General features: G+C 40.4%; 1 protein-coding gene across 3 annotated transcripts in view; it reads right to left on the reverse strand.

Moving 5' to 3' along the window:
• Positions 1-24,000, reverse strand: part of fgf12a (fibroblast growth factor 12a) — a 92,688-nt gene that overhangs the window by 56,452 nt on the left and 12,236 nt on the right. The window lies entirely within an intron of this gene.

A 24,000-nucleotide genomic window follows, 5' to 3' on the forward strand; every position in this document is an offset into this window, starting at 1 on the left:
GAGAGAGAGAGAGAGAGAGAGAGAGAGAGGGAAAGGGAGAAAAAGAGATGCTAATGGTGTTGACTTAATAATCTCAACCAGTTGAGATGAAATCACAAGAGCCAAGGACCCAGTCCACTCATCCATCTACCTATCTACCTATCCATTCAGCCATCCAGTCATCTAGCCATTCTTTCTTCCGTCCATCTGGCCATCCATCTTTGCTTCCATCCATTCATCTACCTATCCAACCATCCATTCCGTCGGAGGGTAATTATTCATTCTTTGGATCGATTCGTTGATTCAGCAGAGCTGCATCAAATCACTCTTGCATCGACCCTGAGCTGATTAAGACTGTTAAAACATACCGAAGATGCCACGTGGTTTTGTCTGTGTGCGTGCAGCCAAGCAACAGTAGCTATGAAAGCGTTTTTGTGTCACATTCAACACAAAACTAGTATAATATATAATGTCCACAAAGGGGAATTCCACCAATTTGTATTAAATGTTCTGCATAATTAAATGGTTGAGATGTAAACAGAGTGCTTCAGAGTGCTTCAGAGTGCTTCAGAGTGCTTCAGAGTGCTTCGGTGTAAAACAGTTCAGAATTTGTTACAATGGTGATGATAGGAACCAGGGGTCGCCATGACTACAACTCAAATATAGCCTTTTTACCTTCTATCCAAAACCACCAGTGAACCTACAGGGGTCTTCTTTTTTAAATGTTATGTTGTCGATGGTAAAATAGTGATAAATCTTGTGTTTTCTTTGGGGACTATTTTGCCTCACAACGCCCTACATGTACCCCTCCACCATGAATGGCTTCAAAATTATGTTTTAGGTCAAAACCTTCTTAAAACTATCATAAGACAATGTCTCAGACATGAAACAACACATTCATAACCATTTCATGTACTAACTCTCCATGAGGGAGTTTTTAGAGGTGGACGTCTGGGGCCAGATTCACAAAAGCTTTCTTAAGAAAAACTTCTGACCACCTCCTCGTTTCTACACTCATTGTCCAGTTTATCAGCTCCACTTACTGTATAGCTGCACTCTGTAGTTCTACAGTTACAGACTGTAGTCCATCTGTTTCTCTGATACTTTGTTACCCTGTTCTTCAGTGGTCAGGACCCCCATGGACCCCCACAGAGCAGGTACTATTTGGGTGGTGGGTCATTCTCAGCACTGCAGTAACACTGACGTGGTGGTGGTGTGTTAGTGTGTGTTGTGCTTGTACAAGTGGATCAGACACAGCAGTGCTGCTGGAGTTTTTAAACACCTCAGTGTCACTGCTGGACTGAGAACAGTCCACCAACCAAAAAGATCCAGCCAACAGCGTCCTGTGGGCAGCATCCTGGGACCACTGATGAAGGACCAGAGGATGACCAACACAAACTGTGCAGCAGCAGATGAGCTGCCGTCTCTGACTTTACATCTACAAGGTGGACTGACACGGTAGGAGTGTCTAATAGAGTGGACAGAGAGTGGACACAGTGTTTAAAAACTCCAGCTGCACTGCTGTGTCTGATCAACTCAGACCAACACAGCACACACTAACACACCACCACCACGTCAGTGTTACTGCAGTGCTGAGAATGATCCACCACCCAAATAGTACCTGCTCTGTGAGGGTCCCTGGGGGTCCTGACCACTGAAGAACAGGGTAAAAGGGGGCTAACAAAGTATCAGAGAAACAGATGGACTACAGTCTGTAACTGTAGAACTACAAAGTGCAGCTATACAGTAAGTGGAGCTGATAAAATGGAGAATGAACGTAGAAACAAGGAGGTGGTCACAATGTTATGCCTGATCTGTGTATATAAATGACATCACAAAAACTGTGAATTTGCGTTTGCAGCTTATTGTCCATTGCCCACTCCTGTGTGAAGTGAACGGTATGTTTTGGAACTTTAACAGTGTTTACACACCGTATCCAATTCTATTACTATCAAAAAAGTGAGTATATGAGCCCTCTGTAGGATCATCCCTACATCCCTACATCCCTACACAAATCGTCACTGTCGGAACGAAACCTTGTATTTCTAAACAGCTAACTTTACACAGTAGAAGCCTAATTATAATGAAAGGTAATATTTCAGGTAATTTTGGAGCATTTCTATTGGTCTGTCAATTCCAACATAATGTAAAAAGCAGCTGGCAATTTTAAAATATGTCAAAAAAATGAAGAACTAAATGTAGAAATGAGGTTTTGTCCTGACGGCGTTGATATGCATGTTTCTGTGGTACAATACAGTACAAATATTACCTCCCACATACCTCCACAGGACATAGAACACCATTCTTTACATCATGGTGAAAACTGTATGACTCTGCTGGGAGTATTTTATTGCTCTACACTCATTTGAACCATAATTTGAGCTGTAATTTCTATATGTTATTACTTTTCACTGCCATCCTTCTCAGGTGGGGCACTGGATCTAATTCTATAGCTGCCTGATTCAATACCGGTTTAAATAAGCCCTCATCCACTTTCACTCAACTCCATCTTAAGGGATGTTCCACTGCTGCGTTAGCTTAAAGACCCGGGCAAGCTGAATCTGTTTTCTTTCTAATTAGGTTAATCTTGTTCTCACAGGTAAATAGTAAACGTGTGCTATAGTTACGTTCACATTCACAGGGTGAAGTGGCACAAATCAGATTTTTTGCCCTAATGTGACTCAGATCTGGTGTTTTCAGGGCTGTGTGGACACAAATCTGATCTTTTCAAATCTGACCTGAGCCACTTTATTATGTAGTCCTAGATCGGATTAGCATCCGATTCGCGGACATGCGGGCTAAATGTGATGCTCAGATCGGAATTCATGTGCTTTTTTTTCACTGCAGGTGTGCAATCATTCAGCATTACCATGGCAACAGTGCCAAAAAGAAATTAAAGCTTGTAAACGCTGGAAAAGCAGCTCGTCTCACCTTTTTCTTCTTTGTCTCGCTCCAATAATGAAGCCAAGAGCTGATCAGAGTTAACGATCTTCTCAGCGAAGCTCGTTCTGCTCGTTAGTTTGTGCTGATGATGCAGTGATTCAGTCACGTGACGTTACTGAGTAGGAGGAGGGTCATTTCAGGAAGCCGGTTCGTTCACATTCATGAAAGAGCGTGAACCATCATGTCAGAGAGATCGGATTTGAGCAAAAAATCGGATTTGAGAAATGAGGCTTGTAATGTGTGTAGGTGGATTGGTGCTGGGTCAGCAGTGATGCGGGCTCTTTACCGGTCTGTTGTGGTAAAGAAAGAGTTGAGCCATAAGGCAAGGCTCTCGATTTACCGGTCAATCTACATTCCCACCCTCACCTATGGTCATAAGCTTTGGGCAATGACCGAAAGAATAAGATCGCGAATACAAGTGGCCGGAATGAGTTTCCTCCGCAGGGTGTCTGGACTCTCCCTTAGAGATAGGGTGAGAAGTTCGGTCATCCGGGAGGGACTCGGAGTAGAGCCGCTGCTTCTTCACATCAAGAGGAGCCAGCTGAGGTGGTTAGGATGCCTCCTGGACGCCTCCCTCAGGAGGTGTCACAGGCAAGTCCACCTGGGAGGAGACCCCAGGGAAGACCCAGGACACGCTGGCGTGACTATATCACCCAGCTGGGCTGGAAGCGCCTCGGAATCCCCCTTGGAGAGCTAGTGGAAGTGGCTGGGGAAAGGGAGGTCTGGGCCTCATTGCTTAGGATGCTGCCCCCGCGACCCAAACCCCGGAGAAGCGGAAGATAATGGATGGATGGATGGATGGGCTTGTAATGTGAACATAGCTTAAGCAAACCCTTTGAATAAGATTCCATTGACCAATAAATATACACTATATTTCCAAAAGTATTCGCTCGTCTGCCTTCACATGCATATGAACTTGAGTGAGATCCAGTTCTTAATCCATAGGGTTTAATATGAGGGCAGCCCTCTGCAGCTATAACAGCTTAGACTCTTCTGGGAAAACATAAACTGAGCGTTAATATTACACTCAATTTCAATATCATACATGCATTTTTAATATTTCACTCTGTGTTAGCTGGGACTTTTTGGAGTGGCGGGGGACCCGAGTGAACTTGCCCAAAAATCTTTGCGATCTGACGCTTTTCCCTTTTCAAACCTGGGAGCAATGGTGGAAGAAGCTGAAGTCATTGCACTGAGCCACTTTAAAATGCTTATTATGTAAAATCAATTACATTCAATTTGCCTGGCTTTAGATTCCAAACTACCTTGTCTCTTATAAATGATTGCTGGTGCTATGTCATTTTACACAGCTGGCACAGCTGGATAGGTAGCACGGTATAGTTGGCAAAGGCTCCCAGGCTCACAACAATAAAAAGAAAGATGACACTGAAATGTATAGCCTGACGGCAATAATTCACAAATGTTATTTACATTGCATTCAAACTAGAAACATTTTACACGGAATAGCTTGCGTGGCTAACCGATTAGCACACTGAAGCTAACCCAACAGAGGGTAAAAGGGTTCTGAATAATCCGTTCCCTTCTTTCTACCACGAGAGATCCTTTGGGCATCATAAGTGTGATGCATGTCCAAGCGGGGAGTCGTAATGGACGAGGGCAAGTTAAAAAAACTATCGAAACAGGACCCGAGAAATCCAGCGATCAGGCTCATAGGCTATAATATAACGCTAAAAATGTTGTTGTTATAGCAAATCAAAACTAGACAAGCTGCAAATGACAACAAAATCCCATCCACCATGCTAGGTTGTGCTAACACACCTGGATTACAAACAAACAAACAAAAAATACATTTTTTGTCATTTGAAATTAGTGACACAACCTACATATATGCATTATAATAATGCTGGAATGGGATTTGAGCCAGTGTTCAGTAAAGCTTGGCCTACCTAGAAACAGTAGCTACAAAAGAATTAGTGGGCGGAGCATTGATGGGTTGAAATTCAAATTTAGATTAGTGTGAAATGCAAAAGCCACACAGCCACACATTAACAATGCATCACAATAACTCAGAAATTAAAGGTGAACTCCGATTTTTCTAAAGTTGTTCATAATTATATGCTGAAGATGCAAACAAAGCCATTCAGTGTGGTTTTGGTGGGAAATGCTCCATCCTAGAGTCAGAATGGCTCAACATGGTAGTGATAGGAACCAGACATCCACCTCTGAAAACTCCCTCACAGAAAGTAATTACATTAAATGATTATGAATATAGTAGTAGATAGTTTTGAGAAGTTTTTGCCTAAAATAAACGTTTTAAGATCCATTCATGGTGGAGAGTTACATGCAAGGTGCTGCAAGACAAAATAGTCTCCAGTGACAACTTTTTTTTCAGGTTTATAACTATTTTATCAACATTTAAAAAAAAACACCTACTCATTTAGGTTCACTAGTGGTTTTGGATGGTAAATAAACGGATATATTTGCATTGTATTCATGGCAACACCTGGTTCCTATCACCGCCACTGTAAAGAAATCTGAACTGTTCCACACCGAACCACTCTGAATGAACATCTCAACCACTGATGTGCCTAGAATTTTTGAAAAATGTGTGGAATTCCCCTTTAATGTAAAAAATATATAATGCCTAGTATTGTGGGTGGTTTTTCACTGGGTTCCTCACGGGAAAGTTAATGCATTAAATGTACGTGATTCAAACGTGTGCATCAGTTACACATTGCTTCAATATATAACATCAACACAACTTGTCTTCTGGTTGACTTTCTTTGGCAATATTTATTCTGGTATATTCTATTTTATTTATCTAGAAGTGATGCATGCATTGGAATCGAGCAAATCCAGTGCTTTACTTTTTCCATGCACGCCCTAACAGGAGGAAGAGGAGAAAGGATCAAGCATCAAAGGAAGTTTCATGTTCTTGAACACACAAGCCCCAAAGCCACTGCAGAAACAGCGGGGGTGGATCACGTGGGCCAGGCATGCAAAGCCTTTTGCCTCCATGTGCTGGAGCCGCATTAAAGATTCACTCGGCGTTGGGAGTGAGCTCGCTCCAAATTTAATGGGAGAATCTACGTCCTGTTCCAGCTTTCACAGCCTCTTCACATCGGTATGCAGTAAGCAGATTTAAAATAAACAGGACTTGATTGGTGTCTCTGCACAACAGTCAGAGATCGTCTTACATTTATTTAAATTCCCGTTAAAATAGCCATCAGGTACAAGCTATTCATTTTTCAGGGCCAGAAAATATGTATTTATATGCAGATGTGAAACCTACACAGAAGCCCCAGTTATTATTAACTACAACTTCCATTCTTTGTGTGTTCACATCTATGGGTAGGGTGTCCTGATTTTTGTTGAGATAGAGAGGTAGGGTTGAAGTGTTAGGGCTGCATAACCCCCACAAATTGGGGTTTTTAAGAGGATCCAAACAGAGAGTTTGAACAAAAACAGAGAACAAAGGCTACCCTCAGTAACACACGACGCCGAGAGGGACTCCAATCCTGCAGTGCCAGACGTGCCCCCCTGCTTACGCCAGTACATGTCCAGGCCCGTCTGAACTTTGCCAGAGAGCATATGGATGATCCAGAAGAGGATTGGGAGAATATCATGTGGTCAGATGAAACCAAAATAGAACTTATTGGTAAAAACTCAACTCGTCGTGTTTGGAGGAAAAAGAATGCTGAGTTGCATCCCAAGAACACCAAACCTACTGTGAAGCATGGGGGTGGAAACATCAGGCTTTGGGGCTGTTTTTCTGCAAAGGGGACAGAATGACTGATCCATGTTAAGGGAAGAATGAACGGAGCCGTGTATCGTGAGATTTTAAGCCAAAACCTCCTTCCATCAGTGAGAGCATTGAAGATGGAACATGGCTGGGTCTTCCAGCATGACAAGGATCCCAAACACACCGCTCGGGCAACGAAGGAGTGGCTCCGTGAAAAGCATTTCAAGGTCCTGGAGTGGCCTAGCCAGTCTCCAGACCTCAACCCCATAGAAAATTTGTACAGGGAGCTGAAAGTCTGTGTTGCCCAGCGACAGCCCCAAATCATCACTGCTCTAGAGGAGATCTGCAGGATGAATGGGCCAAAATACCAGCTACAGTGAGTGCAAACCTGGTGAAGACTTACAGGAAACGTTTGACCTCTGTCATTGCCAACAAAGGTTATGTTACAAAGTATTGAGTTGAACTTTTGTTATTGACCAAATACTTAGTTTCCACCATAATTTACAAATAAATTCTTTAAAAATCCTACAATGTGATTTCCTGGAATTTTTTTTCTCATTGTCTCTCATAGTTGAAGTGTAGCTATGATGAAGATTACAGACCTCTCTCATCTTTCTAAGTAGGAGAACTTGCACAATCAGTGGCTGACTAAATACTTTTTTGCCCCACTGTATATGTGTGTGTGTGAGTGTGACTGTATTTGTCTGTGTGTGTGACTATATGTGTGTGTGTGACTATATATATATATATATATATATATATGTGTGTGTATGTGTGTGTGGAGAGGGGGGCTAGTGCTACAGAGACGTTCATTTTCAAATGACTGAGGTTTTTACCTGAAGAGCTTTTAAATTCTTGCGGTTGTGACATTTTTTACATGACCATTTACCAACCTCTCTTTATTCCTCAGAATTTAAGCAGGCTAGTTTTGTTACTGTCCCTTTAAAACTGGTGTATGTAAATGAGCTCTGTTTTGATTGGCTGCTCTGCATTCAAAAATATGCCTCATTCAAAAATACAGTCCAAGCTGAAACACTTTTTATAACTTCAGGCTGAGTGGGTGGGGCTAAAAACCTATAAAAACCTATTTTCTAAGCCTCTTCTCCCTCAGGGTCACGGGGCTGCTGGAGCCTATCCCAGTGGCCCTCGGGTGGAAGGCAGGATACACCCTGGACAGGTCGCCATTCCACCGCAGGGCAGACAGACACTATAGGCTAAATACTATACTATAAATGTGTTTTAATGGGTAAATGGGTTTTGTGACATCACAAAAGCAATGAATTCAGAACGGGCTGCTTTCGCAACATAGTTTCAATATACAGATTGTATATGATTGAGGCGTGAATGGTACATTTTGAGACTTAAACAATGTTTATATACTATGTTAAACTTAAAAGTGTGCAAAAGTTTGAGCGCCCCTGATCAGATGGCGTGTTGTGATTTTCTTAGTGAAAATAGGTGAACGCATCCTCTAGAGAGACGCACTTGTGCATATTTTAATGTATAATTACTGTTTATTTACTGAATTTAACATGTTGGAAGAACATGAAACATAAAAGGTGGCCTGTGCAAAAGTTATGGCACATTTTATAGGGCATGTCTCATTTTTTTCCTATTTGAAATCAAATTTAAAGTCAAATAAATAGAACTTGTGCACTAAAATTTGTAAAAGAATGAAAAAAAGAAAAAAATGTAAATGTGTTTTCTGTATTCACACAGAAAATCACTAAAACATGTAATTAGACCGAAACATTTCATTTTAATACACACACACACACACACACACACACACACACACACACACACACACACAGACGTTTGGCTTACTGATATAATGAGAGAGAGTGTGCAAGCTGGGCTTTTTCCATATCAAAGGCAGAGGAGCTGCTTATACTGCATTAATAAATCATTATTATTGGATTATATAATAAAAAGGATGCAAGACTTTGCATGGAAAAGCATGGGTGGGCATCTTCTGGGTTTATTTCCTGCCAATAGGCAGTGGGATTTCTTTGAAGTTATTGAGCCCCCGTCATTTCAACAAATATTTTATCATATTTTATTATATTTATGCGCATTAAAAGTTGTTACTTATTTTATAGCACTTTACGCATGTTAAGGTCATTTGTACCTCTTGTAGCTCTCTGTATTCACATTCCCTCAAGGATTTGTTTGGGCCTAATCATCTTCATTCATTCACGTTCAGAAAATTAGCTTTTAGTTCCTTAACATGCACCACTGAATCAGCACAATTAGTCACATCACACAGTCTACAGCACTCAGTCTGTGTGCGTAAGCAGGGTCATAAATCATCACTTAAAGGATTAGAGTTGAGACAGAAGTGATGTGCCTTGGCCTACACATATAGATGTTAGACTCATACAGCAATAGAGGCACAGACATCTAATACACCATGTAATATACAAAACCACTGGCCAGGTCAGTTTTTATTTTTTAAGCATATAGTGCCATCTGGTGGCCATTTCGGAGTACTGCACCACATTTCTCTCACATTCTCTATCAACCTGAACAATTATGGTGATGGGAGTGCATTGATTTTTTTATTATTTTTTTATGCTGTCATTTTACCACAATGAACACATGACATGTCAAAGACCGGTCAGCTATAGGCAGCACAGAACAGCATGCTGAGATGGTGCATTTGAACACTGGATGGATCAATGGGTTCATTTCATTTTCCACACCAGTCTATTACAAATGTCTTCTTTGTACCTACACTGTCTGGCCATTTTATCAGAAACACCTACCACATATGGTACTGTGGGAAAATGCAGCCTTATTTCAAGTAATCATCAAGCTAATACTTTTTTCAGCAACCACCTACAAGACCACCAAAACTGCCCCCATCAGATAAACGGCACTTAAAGCTTTCATCTCTGAGACAAAGGAGAAAATCAAGCTGCTTCAGATCTGAAAACATCCACAGGTGTTTCTGTCCATCCTTCCATTGTGAGAAGACCACTCAGCGCTGTGGGTCTGAAAGGACGTGGAGCTGATCAAGAAGAACCTCACTGAGAAAAGGAGACGGACACATCAAACAAAGAAGCTGAACGATGGACTCACCACCCCAGAGTCCAGACCTCAACACCACTGAATGTCTTTGAGATTACTCGGTTTGTAAGAAAGAGTGCGATGAACTTCTAAGACTGAACTTTGGAGGTGTGGACAAATATCCCTGCAGATTTCTCTGAAAAACGGAAAGTTTCCTGAAAAAAGCGGAAGCTCTCTTCTTCAAGATCTCTTCTCTTTAACCCCTGAAATGGCCAGGACTCGCCGCCAGGCCCAACGTTTTATTACACACTCCTGTAAGTTAAGAATAGCTCAGCCAGTTTGCGTTGAAATCTTGCCAGCTACTGAGTAATAAGTCTTAGTACATAATAAGCCTGGGACTTTAAAGGGCTAAGTCAGACAGAGTCGGAAAGTATTCTGACATACATTGATGGGTAAAGCATCCTGTTTGAAAGCAACAAAATTAATCATAATAGAAAGGCTGAATGGCCTGAAATCAGATCCTCGTTTTATTTCATTTATTTAGTACTTAGTACATATTCAATGGCTACAGCAGAATGCTGTGGTCTGAGGCACAAAGTGGACACACTAAAAATGGAACATGTTGACATTACATTCAGTTGTCGAGGCTTCTGTGTGATTTTCTGTGAAATATCTTTTTTTCTATGATGCGGAAAAATGAATAGCTTGTATTTATTGCCTATTTTGACTTTACATTAAATAAATTGTGCAGAAGCACGACCACTGGCTGTAGCCCATCTGTTCCTGCATAATTCATCACTCCATTTACTCCATCTATCAAAAGAAGGGACCACCATCAGACCACCAGTGCAGGGCTTTTTACTTGTCAATGTCACTGCCTGGTCAAGAGTAGACTGCCACCCATAAATATCCCACCACACGCGGCTCTGTGATCAGAAACTGACCATTGCTGCAGGTCACGAGGATGACTAACAAAAAGCTATGCTTCATCAAATGTGCTACTAACTGTACACCAGCAAGGTGGAGCTACAAGAGAGCGGTTTCTAATAAAGTGGCCACATGCACTACCATGTCATTGCTGTACTGAGAATAGCCCACCACGCAAATAATATCTGGCTAGTGGTGGCCCTATGGTGGTCCATACAGGCCTAGAGGGTGGTTGATATGTTGTTCAGCAACAGATGTGAACCAACAAAGAGCACCTACATCGATCGGGCATAACATTATGACCATCTCCTTGTCTCTGTGATCCACCTCCCAAATAGTACCTGCTCTGTGAGGGTCCATGGGGGTCCTGACCACTGAAGAACAGGGTAACAAAGTATCAGACAAACAGATGGACTACAGTCTGTAACTGTAGAACGACAAAGTGCAGCTATACAGTAAGTGGAGCTGATAAAATGGACAATGAGTGTAGAAACAAGGAGGTGGTCTTAATGTTATGCCTGATTGGTGTATTAATAGATGTTTCCGATAAAATGGCCAAATACTCTAAGCACAAGCTAGACTTTCCTTATAAGCTGGAAAACATTGTTAAAACATCAGGGCATACAACAGACTCTCAGCCTGTCATTCTCTTACCTTCTCATGTCGTACTACGCTGAGAATTTTCAAACAACTTATATATAGTACGTTTATTTCGAACCATCCCAGGACGCAGATTCAGAGGATTCATTATATAAGCGAGATCCATGCGTGGTGTCTCCTCAGCATGCTCCTGAGAACTCTCCTGTCCTGGTTTAAAAACCTCATTTAGTCTGGAGGACTTATTCAATCAAACCGCCACACAAGGATGATGGATGAGGCACAAAATGTCTATCAGCATTTTTTCTAATCATACAATGAAGGCTCATTAAGGGGTAAAGCAACAGCAGAGTGAATGAGCCCGTGCAGAATGTATGTAATGTTTGTGTAGCACAATAAACATGAATAGCTGTCATTCAGTCCACCACTGAGTTTTATTCCAGTTGCAGAGATTGTAGTGTTCTCAAATATAGCTCAGAGACACCTAATACAGCAGGACTCATCATTCAAAACATTTGGTCTTTTTTGTCGCTTCGCCTAAACACTGAGGCAGACTGACCCACACTGAAAAAACTTTCACATCAATAAAATACATTACATCAATGCAACGTTGAGTGTGTTTACATGCACTCAATAATCAGATCATAGTCAGATTTCTGCAGTCGTCTGATTATTCAAACAGTCATGTAAACAGCATACTCTGATTACTTAGATTGGAGGAAGGTCTAGAAATCCAATTAAGAAATCTGATGAAGAGGCTGGATTTTAGCTCAGTTATCAGATTTCTCAGTGTGTGTGAACTCTTACTCTGATTTCTTTCAGATTTCTCGGTGCGTGTGAACTCTTACTCTGATTTCTTTCAGATTTCTCGGTGCATGTGAACTCTTACTCTGATTTCTTTCAGATTCCTCAGTGCGTGTGAACTCTTACTCTGATGTCTTTCAGATTTCTCAGTGCATGTGAACTCTTACTCTGATTTCTTTCAGATTTCTCAGTGAGTGTGAACTCTTACTCTGATTTCTTTCAGATTACTCAGTGCGTGTGAACTCTTACTCTGATTTCTTTCAGATTTCTCAGTGCGTGTGAACTCTTACTCTGATTTCTTTCAGATTTCTCAGTGCGTGTGAACTCTTACTCTGATTTCTTTCAGATTTCTCAGTGCGTGTGAACTCTTACTCTGATTTCATTCAGATTTCTCAGTGAGTGTGAACTCTTACTCTGATTTCTTTCAGATTTCTCAGTGCGTGTGAACTCTTACTCTGATTTCTTTCAGATTTCTCAGTGCGTGTGAACTCTTACTCTGATGTCTTTCAGATTTCTCAGTGCATGTGAACTCTTACTCTGATTTCTTTCAGATTTCTCAGTGCGTGTGAACTCTTACTCTGATTTCTTTCAGATTTCTCAGTGCGTGTGAACTCTTACTCTGATTTCTTTCAGATTTCTCAGTGAGTGTGAACTCTTACTCTGATTTCTTTCAGATTTCTCGGTGCGTGTGAACTCTTACTCTGATTTCTTTCAGATTCCTCAGTGCGTGTGAACTCTTACTCTGATTTCTTTCAGATTTCTCAGTGCGTGTGAACTCTTACTCTGATTTCTTTCAGATTCCTCAGTGCGTGTGAACTCTTACTCTGATTTCTTTCAGATTTCTCGGTGCGTGTGAACTCTTACTCTGATTTCTTTCAGATTTCTCGGTGCGTGTGAACTCTTACTCTGATTTCTTTCAGATTCCTCAGTGCATGTGAACTCTTACTCTGATTTCTTTCAGATTTCTCAGTCTGTGCATGTGCAGAAACAGAAGGCAGTACCGGAAATAATTGAGCAGTGGCGCAGCAAAACACTTCTGGAGCGAAACCAAACTTAAACCTGCTGAAACCAAACACATGCTTGACAAAATTAAGGATTTAAATGTACTTCATCTTCTACATGACGTATGTTCATATTTTCAGGTGGACCAATGTTTTTTTTTTTTAAATGGTGCATCAAGTTTGAGATTTATATTTCATTTACATCACGACTTATACTGTGAGTTTATTGGCTGGTTGTAAGGCAGAACTCTGATTATTGTCTGACTCATGTAGAAACAGAGTTTCTCTGTTTTCTGATTACTCAAGTGCATGTAAATGCATTGATCAGAATACTGACAAAACCTGATTTTCTGCAGTTATCGGATTATTAAGTGCATGTAAATGCGCTCGTTGTCTTTCAGCTCATTTTGATTTGATGTACTATGTTTTATTCATGTGGAAAATATGCACATATTTGTATCAAGCAAACTCAACGCATCACTTTTTTTCATTGTAAAGACATGAGGACCCTTCAGGGCCTTCTAGGCCTTCAGAGAAAAAAATATCTTCTTTAAAAATAGGGTCATTTTTTGTTCATTTTTATTTAAAACAATCATCTTGCTTGTTGTATTCAAACCATTCTAGTATGGTAGTATTACGTCTATTAAATTGTTATGTTTTAGTTGGAAACAAAAGGGTCAAACCCCTAAAAAGTCAAATGGAGTTTTGTCCAACCGGGATTGTGTTCTTAGTGGTATGTAGGTAGATCCAAGCAAGCTCTCCCATTGGTTAGGGCTTCAGGAGCTGAACTGAAGGCCTTACACACACTCACAAAGGAATCAACCAATCAATGTTTTGATATACCATGACCACTTTTAAGAGAAAAAAACATAACTCTAGGACTTCTGGAAGTTCAAGATACATCGTCAACTGTGAATATGAGCCATAGTCTAACCAGGTTTCAGTTGTTAAATATGGTAAACATTAGCAGTTCTATTTCTGGACTCTTTACTGAGTCACTGTTAAACTGATACAAGGTAAAATATATGTTAATATCTGTTACGAAAATGTTGAAAATGTCCTTGTGAATTGCTATTAGCTTAGTAACATACTACTAGAGTCCCATAGGGGTGCTAGCTGAGATTAGTATTGCTGTAGAGGTGTTTTTTTTTCCTTGTTTTTCATAAATTTTGTGTTTATGGCCCAAACTGAAGGCCTCACTGTACCACTCACACTTCTCTGTTGCTGTAAACAAACTTAAATGTGGCACATTAACCAGCTTAAAAACAAGAGATAAAATTTATGACCCATGATGTTCTACTAGGGTTCTGTACCATCAAGGGAACTGAATGCCAAAACTCATATTGATAAAGTCTGTAGTTCATCAGTATTTGTAGGCCTTATCAATGACCTGAAAAAGTGCTGCACTGAATTTAATTGATTCAATTATTTACATAATTTCCACATCAATAAAATACATCAACAGTTTACTTACTTTGGCAATAACTGTGTTGATAAAATACACACTCACTGGCCACTTGTATCCACACTCACTGGCCAATTTGTCAAGTTCATTTACCATCTCCAGTACTGTGCAAAAGCCAGAGACCACCCTTCATTTATTCAATTTCCAGTCAAAATAGCTTGAAGTACAAGCTATTCATTTTTCAGCATAAGGGAAAACATGAAAACATACTTAATTGAAAATGACACAGAAACTCTTAACAATAAAATATAATATCAATATAATATAATGTCAAATATAATATCACAGCAGTTCCAGTTACAACACCCAAATAATACCTGTGGTCCAAATTACACACACACACACAACCAAACATTTGGGTGGTGGACCATTCTCAGGAGAGCAGTGACCCTGCCATAGTAGAGCATGTGGCCATGTTATTAGAAACCCCCCTCTTGTAGCTCCACCTTGCTGGTGTACAGTTAGTAGCCCATTTGCTGATCATCCTCTAGACATTCATCAGTGGTCAGTTTTGGACAACACAGCCACTCTTGGTTGAATTTTTTTTTTTGGTGGATCACCTGCAACTTAGCAGTGTAAAAACCATAGTATTGGTGGTCCCTTTCCACTCTTTACCTTTATTCAAGCTTCCATTCTTTTCAGGAGACTCACTTTCAGTTCCTCAAAGAATCTGCAGACACACCCCCAAAGTTCAGTCTTAGAAGCTGGTTGATCATCAAACACATTCAGTGGTGTTCTGGACTCTGGGGTGGTCAGACCATTGTTCCGCTTCTTTGTTTGATGTGTCCGTCTCCTTTTCTCAGTGAGGTTCTTCTTGATCAGCTACACATCCTTTCAGACCCACAGCGCTGAGTGGTCTTCTCACAGTGGAAGGATGGACAGAAACACCTGTGGATGTTTTCAGATCTGAAGCAGCTTGATTTTCTCCTCTCTCTCAAAGATGGAAGCTTTAAGTGCTGATAGGGGGCAGTTTTGGTGTCTACCAGGTCTTCCAGGTGGTTTTCCCACTTATCTCTCTTGATTTTCCTTTTCTTTATGCAGGTCGATTATCTTATATCTAATCTCCTCAGAAATACCTCCTGAAATGTATGAATTAATTGCACAGAACTGAATGTGCTGTCAGTCATTCCACAATTGCAGACTGTAGTCTGTCTGTTTCTCTCCATGATCTGTTAGCCCTCCTTAACCATGTTCATCAATGGTCAAGGCCCCCACAGGTGGCCCAACAAGGTAGGAGTGGACAGTGAGTGGAGTGCAATGTGTTTAAAAACTCCATCAGCACTGCTGTGTCTGATCCACTTGTACCAGCGCAACACACTAACATGTTAGTGTCACCTCAGAGCTGAGAACAGAGGTGGTCCTGGTGGTCTGAATTATACAGAGAAACAGATTGTCTATAATCTGTAAATGCAGACATTGATAAGTGAACCTGATAAAATGGACAGTGAGTGTAGCTACAAGGTAGATGTGCCTAATAACGTGACCAGTATTCATGTAGAAGTGAGGTAAAACATTTGAATCAAGTCAGTGACCTGACGCTTAACAAAACAGAGCAATAAATCGGACTTTGAATTTTTAAAACAAGTAAATAAATAATCTCCCACCTTTCAACATTTGTCCAAATCGACACAATTACCTTGGCAGAACTGTAACTGTAATAAAGGCACAATATAATACAGCAGTAGAGTAGTGAGCCAGATCAAAGCACAGGCTTGTGGCAGAACTATATACTCCACTGCAGTGGACTGTTACCCTGAAGTAAATGTACAGTCAAATGGCCTGTTAAAAAAAAAAAAAAGATGGATAAACAAAAAAAGATGGGTAGCTCAGCAGGAGTGTGCCAAGCCTAATGAAGTCAAGGAGTACACAGGGACAGCACAACACAGGCCTGTGTGCTTATTGTTGGCATGTGTGACACAAAGCTGCTGAAACTGCTCCTGGAAAATGTTTGCTATTTACAACCTTTCTACTTCCTTCTGAGATTCATCTGCACTTCTTTAGAGGCAATTCATCAACTCTTTAATGAGTTTCACAGGGCCAGACGTTTCTTAGCATTGGAGGTACAAGCAAAACAAGTTAGCTAGTAGAAGGCTATCACTAGGCCTGTTTTTCGCTTGCAAGACGTAAAGTTTACTTTTCCAACATGCAGTTTGCTCTCTACACATGCAACTCAGTCATGCTTAACCCCTCAAATGGCAGTTTAATTTGACACTTTTATAGCCTAAGAATAGCTCAGCCAGTTTGCATGGAAGTCCCTGTTACTTAACAATAAACCTTAGTATGTAATACGCCTGGGATTCTAGGGATTGATCTGAGTTTATTCAGCAATGCTAATTTACATTCAATCAGCAACAAAATCAGTAATCACAATCAGTAACTTTACTTCAGCACTGCTACATTACACTGACATAAAGCATTTGCTGTCATGAGCTGTCCTGATATATTATGTCCAGTAATATAACAGCGACTGTGTTTACATGGAAAAACATTTGCCAATCTGACTGAATACATTCCAATTATAGATTAAGATTAGCCAAATTTACATGCAGCCCAATAATCCGACTAATAGCAGGATAGAATAAGTCCATGTATAAACTTCAGTCGAATAGTTTAGTCCGATTGAGGCCATTCAGAATGCAATTTCTATCCGATCGAACGAGTTGGGTAATCCTGTAAATAGAATAATAATAACCATGTAAAGACCTGTATCCGATTACATTCCCTATCGGAAAGTTTAACTGCACTCTGCATGTGCGTCGCGTCATAGCAAAAGTTTATAACATTCAATGTGGTGGGAGCAGAAATTGGTCTACAGAGGAGTCAAAGTTTATGCTCTGGTCTTTAAAAGACGGCAGTGGGATGAGTGTCCAGCTTATGTGTCTCAGAACACGATGTTTTCCCCTCGCCTTTTGGTCTCATGGTAACATTTACACTAAGCAGTAATGATGCATGCGCACCATTTTGGATCGGATTACTTGTAGTGCACATGTAAACAAAGATTTTCATCACATTGTTGAGTAGAGTGAGCATAAACATCTCAGTCTTCATCTGTAATCGGAATGTATTCAATTGGATTAGCAAAAATCTTTGCATGTAAACACAGCCAGTGAGGTGTTTATGCTCACTCTACTCAACAATCTGATTAAAATCTCCATTTACATGCTCAATACAAGTAATCCGATCCCAAATTAAGCGCATGCGTTGAGCACCACTTAGTGTAGATGATACCATGACAACAAGCATCATATGAGTCCAGTCAGAGTGAGATGAGCAGCAGTGAGCAGTGCTTGTGTTTTTAATCACTTTACAATTATGTCAAACTCAGGAAAACATCCTTCACATGTCCTTATTAAAGAAGGCCGAGATGAAAACATCATGTTCTGAGATACATAAGCTGGATGCCCGTCACACCGCCGTCTTTTAAAGATGTCTTTAGATCTTTGTCTCCTCTGCAGACCATTTTCTGCTCCGCTATGCTGAACTTTCACTATGACATGATGCACATGCATAACGGACCTAAACTTTCTGATTGGGAATGTAATCAGATACAGGCCTTTACATGGTTATTATTCTTCTTCTTAATGGATTATTTTCAGGATTACCCACCTTGTTCAATCAGATAGAAGTTGTATTCTGTATGGCCTCAGTGGGACTAGTCTATTCCGATTGTGGTGTATACATGGACGTATTCTATTCCAATTGATCTATTATTAACAGATCATTAGGCTGCATGTAAACATGGCTAGTCTTCTGTCACCATTACTTTTAACTGTCATGACAGATTTCATAATGTTTGTCATCTCAATGGTTAGCTAGATAACACTTAGCAGAAATTTGCATGTAACATCAGCTGTAATGACATCAAACATTATGTTAATTTTTATGACACAGTTAAAATATGTCATGGCAACTTATGACAACATCTGCTATGTCATGTTTGTGGCATGGTTGTCAATGTTATGAAGTAGGGTTCAAGTGAAGTGGACTAACGACATGCATGGTCATGGACTCATTGTCCAAAGGCTTGCTGTCCAATGGAGGGCACTATTGCACCATCACCCCCTACTTGGAGCTCTGCTTTCACAAGGCAGTGGGTTGGTTTAGAAATTTTATGTTTAGTTTTTTAGCATTTGTTCTCTCTCATATTTAGCTCAAAATTTCTAACGGTTGTCTCCAGACGTTCTCCTTACGATTTCGCGTCTGGCCCCATGAGTCTAGATTATAAACTGCTGGATTATCATTCAGTTATTAATCTTAAGGCCTATGAAACTAAGATGTCAAACATACACTGAAAAATGTACATGATTCAAATGTGCATGAACAAAATACATTACATGAACACATTTTAATCTTTCGGATTCACTTACTTTTAGTGAGAATAGTGCCTATGTAATATATCGCTGCTACTGGAACAAAATCTCCATTTTTGTCATTTTTAAGTTTTTCACAAAGTTTGCAAGCGCCTGTTGGTCTTTACGTGGCATCAAAATTTTATGATAAATGGACCAAAAGAAATGGCCCAGAATGACTTATACATAAGTCTGGTTCTATTGACGTACAGTAAAATTAATGTAGTTTTTTAATTCTTCTGTAAAGTTACCATTTTGGAGATAAGAGGTTTTGTTCAGACAACAACAATCTGCATAAATTACATATTCATGTGGAAATTATGTATAATTTGAATCGAATAAACTCAGTGCATCACTTTTTCAGTGTAGTAATGAGAACGAGAATGATAACGCTGAACCTGATAACCCATCCTTAGAGCAGCTGAAAGTGTGGGGGAGATAAAACTGAATATGGATTAGTCTGGTGTAGTTTTAGTGGTGTGTGTGTCATTGTTTAAACACTCAGGTCAATTCCTTTAAGGAGTTTTAAGGTTTGTGTGTGTATGCTGCAAGAACACATTATTGTAATGGGCTGATGTGATGCCTGAGTAGGGTCCAGCAGGGTACAGCACAGTGGAGGAAATGGGTGTTCAGTGTTAGAGTGCTAGGCAATAGAGTGTTGAGCTGCACACTGTTGGGCAGTAGAGACTAAGGTAGAAAAGTGTTGGGTAAACATAATGTTGGGTAGCAGAGACCTGAGGAGTAAAGAGTTGGGCAGTATGTTGTAACATAACAGTGTTGGGTAGAAGAATGGTGAGTAGTATAGTGTTGGTCAGTTGAGCATTGGGTAACAAAATACAAGGTAGTAGAATTTTAGGCTATAGAGTTTTGAGAAGTAGAATGTTGGGTAGTAAAATGTAAAATAGTAGTTAGCAGAGTGTTGGCGGTAAAGTGTTAAGCAGCATAGTGTTCTTAATAGTATGTGGAGTAATTGTTGGGTAGTAGAGTGTAAAGTTGTAGACTGTTACATAATAGGATATAAAGTTGGAGAGTGATGGACAGTACAGTGCTGGGCAGTAGTATGTAGTGTAAAGTAGTAAAGTGTTGAGTAGTAGAATGTGGCAAAGTAGAGTGTTGGACTGTTACGTCATGGGTACTAGAGTGTTTGGATAGAGTATATAATGCATGGTAGAATGCTGAGCAGAGAGTGTTGAGTATTTCAGTGCTTCATAATAGAGTGTTGGGAAATTGAATGATGGGCAGTATAGTTTTGAATTGTGGAATAGTGGGTACAATATTACTAGTTATTAGCACGCTGGGAAATAGAGAGTTCAGTAGTAAAATATTGGGTAGCAAAGTGTCAGGCAGAAAAGTGTAAAGTAGTGTTCATTAGTACAGTGTTGGGTAATGGAACATTGTATAGTGGAATTTTGGGCAGTAGAGTGTTGCATGTTAAGCAGAAGAGTGTTGGCTAGTTTAGTGTAAGGTCGTGAAGTGTTGGGCAGTAGAGTGCTTGGCAGTACAATGTTGAGTAGTAGACTGGAAGGTAGTGAGGGTAGTTGGGTAGTAAAGTGCATTCATATTGAAAAACAAATGGGCTTTAGTCCAAAAGAGAACTAGAACATGGGTCATGTGTTAGGTAGTAGAATGTAGTAGGTAGTGGAGTATTGGGTAGTAGAATGCTGAATACCAGTAAACAGGGTATTTCAGTTTTGGGCAGTGGAGTATTAGGTAGTAGAGTATTGAGTAGTTGAGTACTGCTTAGTAGTGTGTAAACAGTAGAGTGTTGGGTAGTGAACTACAAGATGATAGAATGTTGGGCATTTTTGATTGTGTTACATAGAGTATTACTGAGTGCTGCAGTGTAATGGTTTGTTCAGTAGTGTAGTATTGAGCGGTGTAGTACAGCGTAGACTTAAGTGATGTAGTGTAGTGTTCTGTAGTGTAGCACAGAAGTGTGTGATGCAGTGTAGTGTTCAGCAGTGAAGTACTGAGTGATGTACTGTAGTGTAGTATTGTATTGTATTTTAATAGTGAGTGACACAGTATTGTAATATTTTAATACTGAGTGACACAGTATAGTGTTCAGTAGTGTACTACAGAGTTATGTAGGGTAGTGTTTCTGTATTGTAGAGATGTACTGAATGATGTAGTGTAGTGAAGTGTTCAGTATTGTACTGAGTGGTGTAGTGTAGTATTGGGTGATGTGTAGCATAGCATTCAGCAGTGTAGAATTGAGTGATGAAGTGTAGTGTAGTATTAAGTCATTTAGCACTGGGTCATGTGGTGTAGTGTAGGGTTCAGTAGTGTAGTACTGAGTGATGTAGAGTAGTGTTCAATAGTGTTGTACTAAGTAATGTATGGTTCAGCAGTGTAGTACTGAGTGATGTAGTGTAGTGTAGTGTTCAGTAATATAGTACTGAGAAATGTAGCGTAGTGTAGTGTGGTGTAGTGTAAAGTAGTGTAGTATTGTTTGATGTAGCGTAGAGTAGTATTCAGTAATGTAGTACTGGCTGATGTAGTGAAGTGTTCAGTAGTGTAGTGTTTGTGTATAATAGTGTAGTACAGAGTGGCATAGTGTCATGTTCAGTAATGTAATACTAAGTGATATAGCATAGTGTAGTGTACAGTAGTGTAGTACCGACTGATCTAATGTGGTGTAGTGTTCAGCAGTGTAGCACTGAGTGATGTAGTGTAGTGTAGTGTTCAGTAGTATAGTACTGAGAAATGTAGCGTAGTGTAGTGTTCAGTGGTGTGATACTAGGTCATGTAGTGTAGTGTAGTGTATAGTAGTGTAGTATTGTTTGATGTAGCGTAGAGTAGTATTCAGTAATGTAGTACTGGCTGATGTAGTGTAGTGAAGTGTTCAGTAGTGTAGTGTTTGTGTATAATAGTGTAGTACAGAGTGGCATAGTGTCATGTTCAGTAATGTAATACTAAGTGATATAGCATAGTGTAGTGTAGAGTAGTGTAGTACCGACTGATCTAATGTGGTGTAGTGTTCAGCAGTGTAGCACTGAGTGATGCAGTGAAATGTAGTATTCAGTAGTGTAGTACTGAGTGATGTAGTGTAGTGTAGTGCTTAGTAGTGTAGTACTGAGTGATGTAGTGTAAGGCAGTGTTCAGTAGTGTAGTACTGGGTGGTGTAGTGTAATGTAGTGTTCAGTAGTGTAGTACTGGGTGATGCAGTGTAGTGTAGTGTCCAGTGGTGTAGTAATGAATGATGTAGTGTAGTGATTCTGTATAGTAGTGTTGTACTGAGTGATGTAGTGTAGTGAAATGCTCAGTATTGTATTGAGTGGTGTAGTGTAGTACTGAGTAATGTAGTGTTCAGTAGTGTAGTACTGGGTGATGTAGTGTAATGTAGTGTTCAGTAGTGTAGTACTGAGTGATGTAGTGTAGTGTAGTTTTCAGTAGTGTAGTGTTTGTGTATACTATTTTAATACTGAGTGACAGTGTAGTGTTTAGTACTGAGTGACGTAGTGTAGTGTAGTGTATAGTAGTGTAGTACTGCCTGATTTAGTGTAGTGTAGTGTTCAGCTGTGTAGCACTGACTGATGTAGTGTAGTGTTCAGTAGTGTAGTACTGGGTAATGTAGTGTAATGTAGTGTTCAGTAGTGTAGTACTGAGTGAGGTAGTGTAATGTAGTGTTCAGTAGTGTAGTACTGAGTGATGTAGTGTAGTGTTCAGTAGTGTAGTACTGAGTGATATAGTGTAGTGTAGTGTAGTGTAGTGTTCAGTAGTGTAGTACTGAGTGATGTAGTGTAGTGTTCAGTAGTGTAGTGTTTGTGTATAATAGTTTACTACTGAGTGACATAGTGTACTGTTCAGTAATGTAGTACTGAGTGATGTAGTGTAGTGTATAGTAGTGTAGTACTGACTGATCTAGTGTAGTGTAGTGTTCAGCAGTGTAGTACTGGGTGATGTAGTGTAATTTAGTGTTCAGTAGTGTAGTACTGGGTGATGTAGTGTAGTGTTCAGTAATGCAGTGGTGGGTGATGTAGTGTAGTGTTCAGTAGTGTAGTACTGGGTGATGTAGTGTAGTGTAGTGCTTAGTAGTGTAGTACTGAGTGATGTAGTGTAAGGCAGTGTTCAGTAGTGTAGTACTGGGTGATGTAGTGTAATTTAGTGTTCAGTAGTGTAGTACTGGGTGATGTAGTGTAGTGTTCAGTAATGCAGTGGTGGGTGATGTAGTGTAGTGTTCAGTAGTGTAGTACTGGGTGATGTAGTGTAGTGTAGTGTTCAGTAGTGTAGTACTGGGTGATGTAGTGTAGTGTAGTGTAGTGTTCAGTAGTGTAGTACTGAGTGATGTAATGTAGTGTAGTGTTCAGTAGTGTAGTACTGAGTGATGTAATGTAGTGTAGTGTTCAGTAGTGTAGTACTGGGTGATGTAGTGTAGTGTTCAGTAGTGTAGTACTGGGTGATGTAGTGTAGTGTAGTGTTCAGTAGTGTAGTACTGGGTGATGTAGTGTAGTGTAGTGTTCAGTAGTGTAGTACTGAGTGATGTAATGTAGTGTAGTGTTCAGTAGTGTAGTACTGGGTGATGTAGTGTAGTGTTCAGTAGTGTAGTACTGGGTGATGTAGTGTAGTGTTCAGTAGTGTAGTACTGGGTGATGTAGTGTAGTGTAGTGTTCAGTAGTGTAGTACTGGGTGATGTAGTGTAGTGTTCAGCAGTGTAGTACTGAGTGATGTAGTGTAGCTGCGCAGTAAAGTTGCTGTCCAAGGTGCTGAATCACGTGTAGAAGTTATCAGTCCCAGAGGACACCAGAGACCCTGCGAGCCCGTTTTAGAAAACTCACCTCACCTTAAAATAATCTCAGAGCGAGCCTGCCCGCGTGTCCCTCTCTCTCTCTCTCTCTCTCTCTCTCTCTCTCTCTTTCTCTCTCTCTCTCATCTCTTCTTTCTTTTTCTGTCTTTTGCGGGCAGCGCTTGCTGCATCTGCATCAATAGTTGTTTTTTTCTCTCCTACATTTCTCCTGCATTCTTTGCAGCCACAAAGCAGCGTCCTTGACACGCGGGGAGAGAGGCGGATTACTCAGCCGCGCGCTCGTTGCCGGTGTCTGCGTTTGCTCGACTAAAAGCCACTCTGGTGATGATGATGATGATGATGATGATGATGATGATGATGATGATGAGGGTGACGATGGTAACGATGAGGATGGCGATGAGGAGCGAGCAGCAAGTCAAAGCAGCGTTGCACTGCCCGGAGTGCATTCGTCTCGACTTGCGCGCCGCCGAGTG

This window comes from Pygocentrus nattereri, chromosome 19 (assembly GCF_015220715.1).
Source record: "Pygocentrus nattereri isolate fPygNat1 chromosome 19, fPygNat1.pri, whole genome shotgun sequence".
Classification (NCBI taxonomy): Eukaryota; Metazoa; Chordata; class Actinopteri; order Characiformes; family Serrasalmidae; genus Pygocentrus; species Pygocentrus nattereri.